The sequence below is a fragment of the Phalacrocorax carbo genome, chromosome 1, assembly GCF_963921805.1.
Source record: "Phalacrocorax carbo chromosome 1, bPhaCar2.1, whole genome shotgun sequence".
NCBI classification, from domain to species: domain Eukaryota; kingdom Metazoa; phylum Chordata; class Aves; order Suliformes; family Phalacrocoracidae; genus Phalacrocorax; species Phalacrocorax carbo.
The window spans coordinates 60,807,207-60,818,244 of record NC_087513.1 but is presented as its reverse complement, the minus strand read 5'-3'; the positions used below and the strand labels follow the sequence as shown (position 1 = coordinate 60,818,244).

General features: G+C 42.7%; 1 long non-coding RNA gene across 2 annotated transcripts; it reads left to right on the top strand.

Moving 5' to 3' along the window:
• Nucleotides 1–2,269: 2,269 nt before the first annotated feature.
• LOC135314228 (uncharacterized) lies at nt 2,270–10,065 on the top strand. 2 transcript variants are annotated; one of them, XR_010373671.1, is made up of 4 exons: nt 2,270–2,581; nt 3,205–3,377; nt 6,090–6,365; nt 6,971–10,065. It is a non-coding gene; the product is annotated as an uncharacterized LOC135314228 (long non-coding RNA). The 2 variants fall into 2 exon arrangements; XR_010373670.1 differs by lacking the exons at nt 2,270–2,581; nt 6,971–10,065 and adding an exon at nt 2,603–2,909 and having other exon boundaries at nt 6,090–6,529.
• Nucleotides 10,066–11,038: the final 973 nt, after the last annotated feature.

Genomic DNA, 11,038 nt, shown 5'->3' with positions numbered 1-11,038 from the left:
GAGATGGTGTGTGAATGGGGCCTGGGGCAATAGGGTTTTGTCTGTGACGGGGGCACTAATAAAACACAGAAACCCAGATTTTCAAAAGCAGTTATGTGTTTTATTAAGAGTTAATAGTAGATCCCCATGAGTAGCAGGATCTGCAGCGTCTTTCTGGGTGGCAATGAAAATAGGATTTTTTCAAAAGAACTCTGTGCTTTTACTCTATTAAAGGTATTTCTGGTCTGCTGAAACTCCACCCAGATATCACTAGAAAATGTCACAATACAGTGCACTGAATTTAGAGCTGAACATTCAGTGTTCATCTTCATGATACATCGTTGACGTCTTGCTGCATCTCCTGAGGCTTGGGATAGGTCCTCCATATTGCTGTACTCAATGGGAAGTTGCAGTTAAATGGGGGTGATTTGGCTGAAAAATATGCTGTGGCTGGTTTTCCATGGATACAGTACTGTTCATATGCATATGCCTGAGTTTTCAGCAGGGGAACGGTTCTATTACAGACTGAGCTGCTGAGCCAGCACCTGAATTCATGGAAATTCCTTTCACCCCTTTCGGTCCTTTAGCAAAGCTTCATTCACACCACTGACTAAGAAGATATTTTTACTTTTGCACATCTGTCCTTCATCTATTAAGTATTTTTCTTCCAAGAAGCAGTCACCAAAAGGGCATATGTCTGTATGTGTGCGTGCAGGACAGTTTTGCCTAAATAGTTGCCATGCTGCCTTGATGTCATTAGCAGAAGAAAGATTTATTGCTGCAGCTCAGAAGTCTGAAGAGCTTCACGACAGATGTAAGCCCAGCAAGACTGCAGTCTGGGATCCTGATTCAGTTCTGGGCTAATAAAAATGCTCTTCATGCATATTTCACATCCAAGCAATTGTCCATCTCCTTTTCCCTGCTTACCTCCCAGCAGTCGAAAGAGAAATATATGCTATCCACTGAAGTAGAACTTACGTCTTTTTAATGTCAAGCACTGGTTTGATGACATGCAGTTGGGATAATTCCTGGAGACTGCGATACACCTGAAAAGCTGAAAGGTTGATCTGCTGGAGTCTGAGCTATGGATTTGAGGTGTTCTAGCTAAAATGCCAAGCAACTCGTATCTTCTGCAAATGAAGTAGCAAGGAGGGATGTGGATCACACACACATACACACAAACTGGTTGGTGATATCAGCAGAGCATTCCCTGGTCAGCACAGGGCGAGGAATAGCTGCACCACTCTAAATTGACCATGACTGAAGGAGATGTGCTGGGAAAAGTATCCCCTAGAAGTTTGTTGTTTAGAGATTAAATGGATATTAATTCCCTCTTGGTACCAGGAAGCTGGAGAATTGCATAATGGGGCATACTGAAGAGTTTCTAAAGAGGAAGTGAGTCAAAGTTTGTTATTTTCAGTGCAGCCAGGACTGTGTTTTCTGCCACTTGTTGGAGGCGGGGGACTGATTTACCCAGCATAGTTGTGCTACAGGAATCACAGCCAGGATCTGGAGCAAACGTCTCAGTTGCGACATCCTGGCAAGAAGCTTGTTCTAACAAGTAACTATTTTGAGAAGAGGAAGAAAAAAGAACAAAAGTTGGCAAGAAGAGCTGCAAGGGCTGCACTTCATGCGGATGCTCCCTTCTGCTCCTCGGGCCTTGCAGACCTGGCTGTGCTGTCCAGACTGAGCTCCCTCTGCTCTGCCAAAACAATCTCCCTGTCTGTCTCTAAGGCACTCCTGAACACCCACAGTCTTTCTTAACTCTGCTCCTGTGCCTCTCCACCCTTAAGCCTTGGTTCCCTTCCAGCTACTGTCACTCCCATGTGCTGCTCTGCGCAGTGTGGCTGCACGCAGGTCTCCCTCCCCAGCTGCAGTTTTCCCTGCACCGTTTATCTCCTAATGTCTCAGTGCCCAGGTGCGCTGAGGGGTACTGAACCCCGTTCCTTAGGCAACACTGTCTGCCTGTCACTACCCACAAAATCTGAGATGTTCGTGTAGTGCTTAACTTGCCTGTGCTTGGCGTCTCGTTTGGTCATTTACATCTGGGCAAACACAAGGTGGCTGTGATATATGACCAAATGTAAGCAGCTGTAAATTGACAAGGGCTGTTTGTCACCGTTATTAATCCCTTGAGTCACAGTGCCTCCAGATATTTCCTATGTCACCTCTATTTTTATTTCTTCACAAATAAAGACTGTAGACTTCACTTTGCTCCTGCTTACATTAGGCTTGACTCAAGCCTCTGGCAAACAGAATTACACCAGACCTGCCCTGGCACAGGGTAGAAATGCATCCTAGGTTTTGCACCATTTCACAATTATTATGAAATGTATGTTGACGCTGAAGTACTAAACAGCATCAGGAACAATCTGACTCTTGTAGACTCACTATGAAAACAGACCATCTATTGTCTTGAATATTTCAGAAAAATTGGATTATAGGTTCAGGGCTGGCTTTTTGGGTTTTCTTCTTTTTTTTTTTTCACTTAACTCACTTAATACTATCTAACATCAAAGGAAATACTTGTTGTCTTTATCCTGAACAAAATCTCTGCAGCTGGGATACAGAAGATATCAGGCAGTGCAAAGTGCAGTAGCCGGTAAGTGAGAGAGCCATCGGACCTTTGACATTAACCTGAGGTTTGCTAAATCACCTACTTAGATGCATGGCAAAATGCTTCACACTGAAATAGCTTTCAGTTGCTTTCCACTGTCAACTGATGGTAAAATAATTAATGTTTGTGATATTTATATGGGAGACTTTTAAAATATTTTGTTAGCACTGGTGGGAGTGTACTAACAAAATTTGACCTTTCTCCCAAAATCTTATAGTATGGTTTTAAATTTAAATTGAGATCTTTACTAATTAGCATTTGCTTGGAGATCCCTAGACTGCAGAGTATGAATGTGAAGATGGAGAAGATCAAGGTAATTGTTCCCTCATATAATGGGCTTCAGATTAAGCAAGGCAGGCACACACTGAATTGCAGTGACCCGGAGCCCTTATCTAGCTCCAACAATACAGCACAGTTCTGACTAAGAAAGATTTCTAAAACTAAGGCATTGAGTACTTGTTGAGACAATGTCAAAGAGGGTGCCAGGGCATGCCTCAGATATACCAGCATTGCTGAGTCACAGGAAGGGATAGGAGAGCGTTAGTGACTTTGTTTTATAGTCCTGTTGTTACATTCATGTGCTCAAGCGATATTCTTCCTTTCCTCAGACACAACAAGTGATCACTTGCCAGCTACTGACCATAGGGAGAAAAACAAGTCAAAGCAGGAACCCAAAAGGAAAAAAGAATATTTTTGCTCCACGCTGCATATCCTTTGAGAAAAGAGGCTTTGGGAACTTGGCTGGAAAAAAGCCCACAACATTCACTCACAGGACTCAAAGGTATCAGATGGAAATCAATTAATTCTGTCTCTCCCAGCAAAAACGATTCTTCTTTCTCACCAAAAGGATTTAACAGGCCCTTTGAGGTTTGCAGTCAATAGAAAATAACTTTATAGAACTGGCAGTTTTCTGGCAAAATATTTTATTCCAGTTAACCATTCTGTGCATTGTCTGGAAATTTGGTGTGATACAGATATCATGTCTGGCTATAGCTTTGGTTTTCTCTCTGCCCTGTGTTGTGTTAAACACTGACACTGGCCATCACATCCACAGTACCAGGTAGCATCCCTCAGGGTACATTCATCTGCTCAATTTGCAGTGAGGTGAAAAATGCCCTTATGCACATTTCAGTGAGGCTCTCCTGAGAAGTTTCCTCATTTTCTCCTCTTTCATTGCCCTTTCTCCAAACCCTCTATGCTGTGCTCCCTAGGTGGGAGTTGTTCTTCTGCTCCCCAGAGTTGTAGAGGCTGCTTCTGCCCAATGCCCATCCCAGCACCCCCAAAGAGTGGCCCAAAGGGCTGTCACGTGCTTGACTCTCCTCCCATCTGCACCCTGCTCAGCTCCACGTAGCACCAGTGATGGCAGTAGGGTCACGCTTCAAACAGAGCAGCCTTCAGGGTCAGGTTTGGTGTTCAGTCTCTTATGTGTGCTTGACCTCAGATTTTCTGATTCCTGAATCCTCCTATCAGGTCAGGGTTTCAAGGCATTTCACACTTGCACCAGTGCAACCTTCTGTATATCAAAGGCCTTTTCCTTCCAGAAAGATGTCCAGAGCTTGATTATGGCACATTCAGAGGTGAAGACTTCATAGTTCCCTAGGCAGTTTCCTTGAGTGGTTAATTACTTTGACCATTAAAACCGTTAACCTTAATTTTTTAGCTGACCTTGCCTGGCATCAATTTCCAGGCACCCATTTTGTTGTGACTTTAGTTGATTTTGTACCTAGCGTTTTCTCCAGTCACCTCTTTGAACTTCCTGTTGACAGACTGAAGTCAAATGCCTTAAGTGTCTGCCTGTCAGACATGTTTTCCAGCCAGAGTGCCATTTTTTCCAGCAACCTTTTCTAAATTTTCTAGCTGCTTTTGAAGATGGACACACTGCCACCCAGTGCAGTAACGCAATGGCAAGAGGAAGGTACAGGCAGATGAAGTGTCTTTGTCTTTGTGATAAAGCTAAAGCAACCTTTACTTGACTCTACATAAAACAATCAGCCTGTAGTTTCCTTGTGACATTTGCTTTAGGTCTTGGCCTCACCCAAAGCTTTCTCAAGGAAACCAGAATAGGGTAAGATGTTGACTCGGCTATTTATGTGAAAGCCTCTGATGTCCTGATGTCCTGGTCAGTAAGGATCCTGTATTTGGGCTCACACTTGGCCCTTCAGACAGGGCAGTTGTCTAGCATCCAAGGGGAGAATTTGGACCTGAGGGAGTAATTGTATACCCCTAGTGCAAGGAGTATACATAGCAATTATGTGCTCCTGAAGTGTATGATGCTTGGTAATTATACACAGCAGACCCAAAAATATCATTTAACACGTGTGCTGGTTTTTAAGGCAAAAATAATGGTGAATTTACTTTGCAATTATATGGTCCTTACCGCATACACTTTCTGCCAGTATTTGATACTTACTATGTCATTAAATGGTCAGCAATTGCTTTGGAGGCAAAGACTGCTTGGAAAATTATTCCCTGCAAAATGGAGCATTATTTAAAAATCATTAACATTTTTCACCACAGCATTTTTCCTAAGGGAAAATATACAAGTCTTGCAATTTGACTTCAGTCTACATTCTTCTGGAGATGTGTTGTGTTCCTGTTGTTCTGAGAAAGCATAACGATGCCGCTCTCAAACTCTGTCTCCTGGCTTTCATCTTAAAGGTCTTTTCCAACCTATATGATTTGATCAGTATTTCTCTCCATCTATTTTCCTCTCTAACCCCTTCCCTCCCAAGCCAGAAAAAATAATTGAAAGCTGATTGTAATTTTAAGCCAACAATATCCCTGCTCCTCATGAAGCCAATGGATGTGGCAAAGTTCCCATTGACTTCAATAGTCCAAGTTCTGTTTTAAGGATCCTTGCCATGTGGATGGAGTAACTCCACTGAAGTCAACAGGGTTGCACAGCAAATGCCTGGGTACAATAGCAGCAGAATCCACCCCAGCAGTAGGAGGATCTCCTCCAATTTCTTCTGATCCAGGCAGATCTACACATGCATGTATACACACCAGGGTAGAGCTTGCAGTCCATGAGCTCTCTTTAGCTTTGCCAGCATGTTATGTTATTTTGTTTGATTGCTGGGCTGTGGCACAGCAACACAAATCAGCCCAGCCTGGCATGACTGCAAATTAAAGAAAAGGTGGCCTGAAAGAAAGAGGCAACTTTATTCAGCATATTCTATAACAAGACGTATAGAGCTCTAACTAGAGTAATTTTATGGCTCCTAATTAGTAAGTACTGAATTCCTATTTAGCTCTTCTGCTTTTGCTTGAGTTTTCTATTTATTCCAAGGAGCACTGAAAATATTTTGGTGGTGATTCATAATAATGTGACACCAGTTAAGTTATAAGACTAGAATTCCTCATTTTCAGAAGACCAGCAGAATGGCTGTACATTACTGGGTTGTCAAAATAAGGCTTATAGGAGACTGTGGTAAAGCAGGCACCCCATGCTGGCTGCTTATGCAGGAGAGAATTTCATCCTATTCTTTCGCAGATCTTTGCCAACCTGGCAATCTTCAGGACAAACTGTACCCAAAAGAAATGCATGCGTGGACACACAACTCTCATTAGTTTCTGTAGGCATGGCATCCATCCCTAAGTCTGCAAACAGAATCTGTCAATCCGTAATGGCGCCTACCACATCTTGTTTTCAGGCCTGGTGAAAGCAATAAGTGGTTTCTGAAAGCAAAGACCAGACAGCTAACGGCAGCTTTGGTGGAAAAGGAAGATATGAACACAGCACCTTAGCCACAGAATTACTTGCTGACTGGTGTGTGCAAACAAGTGATTTTAATAGCTGTAATACTGGACCACATGGGATAGTTCAAATGCTAAATGTCAGACTAAAAACATTTTGTGGGCTGGATTCTTTAATAATAATAAAGTATTCCTCCTCTGAAAGCCACATGCTTTCTTTAGCCATTTTCCTTTTGAGGAAAAACCACCTTTTTTCAGATGTTTCTCAGCTGATGGATTGCTACATTGCCTGTCTTAGAAAATAGATGCATGCCCATGTCAGAGGAGTGAGTTTTAAAATAGCTGCCTCTATTAAAAATACTTCCTGATTATATGGCAATGCAAAGATACTTAAGGGGTTCAAAGTAACTATTCACCTCAGGGATCTTTGTCCAGCTCCATGTAATCCCATAAACCGCTTTCCATGGAACATGTTTTTTGATCGCTCAGGACAAGCACTTGTTTTGGGAACGCAGTATGGCCACAGGATGACTGCTCTCAAATACTTGTTACCAGCTGAGACAAAACCTAGGCTTTGGAGCACCTGTGTTTTATAATATTACTAAAAATACTCTGTGAGCCTTTGGTTTTCAGCCTTTCCTGGCTCATAACATCCAGATTCTCTCTGCTCTCCCACAGAGAACAAAGTCTACTCTTGCTTAACTAGCAAGAAGCTCCAAAAAGCATCACTGCAAGCTCAGCCAGCAACAAAGCCAGCAGATCTGCTCTGAAAATAGAAGCAGCAAAAGAGAGGCGGGTGATGACTCACGGCTTAGCTCTGCTCCTGTTTATAGTGGCACAAAACAAGAGTAACTCCCTTGAAATTCATGAAGTTAACACCCTTTCAAGTAGCCACGCTTCTTGAACAATTTTAGATCAGCCTACACTGGTTCAGCATGATTCAGCTTTGATATTGGATTGAATCAACTGGTTTACAACTTGGTGCTGCTCCAATGCATTCAGATCAATTATGAGCAACAAGTGCAACTGAGCTGAAGTGTACTGGTGACAAATAGTCCCACTGTTTGGGTGACACAGATTCTGCATCATATAGTCTAAGACTCCTCCAGAGAGAAGCTCCCCTGCAGTCACTGAATGGATATCAGTATAAATCAGGTGGTAAAGTGTGGGAAGATAGCTTGACTGAGGGATTAGTGAGAGTCATTTGTTGTGTTTCTTACATTTCCATGGCATTACACAACACAATTTTTGCAGCTTGGTTAGTTCCCTAGCTGGGAGAACTTGCTGAGCACAAGGGTGGGTTGAGGATTTTGCTTGCTTGTTTGTTTTCCTCTGAAAAGCAGGAGGTTTCTCATTAAAAGTTTATGGGAAATTCAGTTATAATAAAGATGTTTCCATTTTAGTGAAAATATTCACTAGGGGAAAAATATTTCTCAGCCATCTGCACTGTGTGTTTTCAGTTCCTGAAGAAGAGAAAAGAAAGGTGCCTGATGTCCTGTGGGAAGTCCCAGAAGAGGACTATATAGCACATGCAAAACAATCCAAAAAGGTTTGGCAACAGACCTAGGGCAATCAGAAGCACGTAAAAAACACTGAACAATGCCCAAATTACTGAGATATCCACCATCATTAAGCCCATGTAGAAGCTGATGGAGGTATTCTGCTGATTCAGTAGTGTACAATGCTCTGAACAGACCCCCCACTTAGATTTCTGGGCCACCTCATAGCAAGCGAGAGAAGCTATCAAGTTGTTGATTGTCCACCAAGGAATGGAAGTGAAAACAGCTAAACATCTGCTATTCTTCACAGCAACATTACAGCTCAGCTATGCAATTCACCTAGCTAATTTCTATGCAAACAAAATGGTGTGCCAGTGTTGCCAATATTCTAAATCAAGGTTGTAACCTGAAATGGTATTAGAGATGCTATAAATAAAGATAAATATCTGTGGTGTGGGGGGCAAGGTAATAAAAAGGATCCCACATCTGTGGGGATTTGTGGTGCTGCTCAAAGGGATGGGATTCAACAGACACAGCTGTTCCTTGCCTGTTGTTGCCTCTGCCCATACATTTTAAACAATATCCATATTTAATTGAACATTCTCAGTTATATTTTCCCAAGTGCTTTTGAAAGATCTGTTTGTTTCATTTTCCTTTGGCATCTTTATCTTCCAGCTGCTGATTTCCTTATTACTGAAGGCTCCATCACTCACAGGAGGTCTAGATCTCAACTGTTCCTGCATTCAGTAGATTTTAAGCCAATGTGGCAGGATACTATCCATTGAGATATGATGGTATTTTTTTAAAAAGTAACTATAGTCAGATCGTGCCTTTAAAGATGTGTGTGGGAAAAGTCAATCCCAGGTTTCATCCCCTTTGGAGCAGCTGTGAGCAGCATGCAAGCACTGTGTTATGCTTGCCTCCACGCATCCTTTTGGGCCCATCTGTATACTAATTTGCTGCCAGCAGAAAATGTCAACATAGGGCCTTCCCTGCATTTGGCTACTGCACTGTGAAGCTGAAGCCTTGAGAAAAAGGGCATGAGGGGCATCTATACAACCGTGTGTGAAGTGAGGCAAGGATGCTAGAGCTGGGACAGAGCAGCTGCTTGTAACCCCCAGGGCAGACCCTGGGCACAGCTCGCCTAGCCACCGTGCTGGGTGAAGGGGCAACATTCATCCAGAGTCTGGGCTACATCACATGAACCTGCTCCATCTTCTTTGTGGAGCCACAGCAGTGGAGTGGAGGCCCACAGGGAATCAAGCCCTCATATATCTTCAAAACTTCTGCACTCTGAGCTCCACTGCTACCCCCATTTAAAGTCAGATATATAGGGCATACGAAAGGCAAAGGAAGCCAACTACATCTTGGAAATGAAACTGCTTTCACAAATTTAGAGTTGTTTTCATTTTTGCTAGGGCACTGACCAGCCAACTCTGGACCACGATCCCAACTCCAGGCATCATGGCACATCTGGAGGCCCTGGGGTGGGCACTGCTCTGCTGCTGCCTCTTGTCTCTGCTCATGGGAGGGAGGAAGATGATAGGGGACTGCTGAGATATCCCAGAAAAGGGAAAAACAGCTACCCAAGGAATACAGTGCTGAGACATCCCAATGTCTCTGCAAGGAGTCAGCCTGTGTGACCCAAACTCAGCTCCTGGCAGGTCACCCACATTTGGGGCTATCTGAGCCCCAATAACGAGCCTGGCAGCTGTTCCTGCCCCAAGGGCCCTAGCCCAGCAGTGGGGAGGTTGTAGAACATCAGCAAATAGGATGCATCAAGTGTAAAATTAGCGTAGATAAGAGCAAGAGGTAGTCTAGTTCTCCTCAGAGGTGCAATGTCTTAGTTAAAAACAATGAAATTTTGCTCAGCACACTGTACAGTTTCAAGACACATGCTGGCATGACTGAATAAACTCAAACTTTAAATTCAAACAGTTGAAAGGAATCACATACCAGATACAGACAAAGTTGTTAAGAAAGTAACAGACACTTTAGTCTTTCATCTTCGGTCTTCTTTATGGCTCTTTCCATTAATTTCAAAGTGGTTATCACCTCCTTGAAATTCAGCAGTGTTGGAGGGCATGATCGGACAGGGGCTGAATAATAGGATAGAATTTTAAGGGGGATGAAGACATGAAGCCATGGGAAGAAGCTATTCAATCTGCTCTGCTTCATGCATTTCTGCAGGAAATGGATGTGGCTAACACTGATCAGAGGTAGGGGAAATATATTTTAAATATGTAAAATGTGTATGAAAATAAATGCACTTATGTGCCATAGGGTCACATATCAGAACCATAGAATCACATGATCAAGAAGAATTGTTTGCTGAAAGGTACGGTTAGCACAGCTTAGATGTAATTGTTATGGTCGGTGTTATGCTGTACTTGCAATACCATTATAATCCATTTAGTTGCCCAAGGGAAACTTGGGAAGGAATTTAACGCTATCTGGATGAACACTGGAGGATTTGCCCTCATGAGCTGGACATTTTTTATTACTCAGGACTAAACTGCAGTGTCACTGATATTTCTTTAATTTTGAAAAGACACATACTAGGAAAGTGCAAGCATAGGAAAAGCTACCTGATAGATATTGTATATGTCTGCAAAGGAAGGCTCTTTCTCTTTTTAATGAGCTAAAAAAACCCAAGCCTGTCCATAATCCCAAAACAGGATTGCACATTTAATCTAATTATGCATTAGACTCTGGAAAATCCTGAGAGCTTCCTGCTATGCAGTTTGCTTTATTCCTCATCTAGGCTGAAGCCTCTGAGCTCACTTTGAGGCTCTGTGACACTGTGAATCTGATTCAGCAAAACACTTAAGTATACACTCAGCCCAAGCACTTTGAGGACTTGCATCCTTGTTTGGCAATACTTTTAAGCACTTACAGAATTTTAAGCATACACTTAAGTCCCTTCAACCTCATTGAAGCATAAGATCTGCTTAAGTATTTTGTTTAATGAAAGTGTGATTAGAATATCATAAATGCAAACTGATATTTCTCTGGTTTGCACTGCTAGCTTCTTTTCTAAGTAGCCCAGCCTGTCAGATCTATACGTTTATACTCATTTAAAATGCAGAGCTGTGTGTGGGAACTCTACAATTAAATTCTCCATTCTGTTTGGTTGATTTTCCCTGCAGATGTGGGGTTTCCCAGCTCTTTTGGGAAGTGCTGTGCTGCAAAAGATTTAGCACAATGCTGAAGCCAGAGCAGGGCTGCAAGTCAGGTTCACTGCATG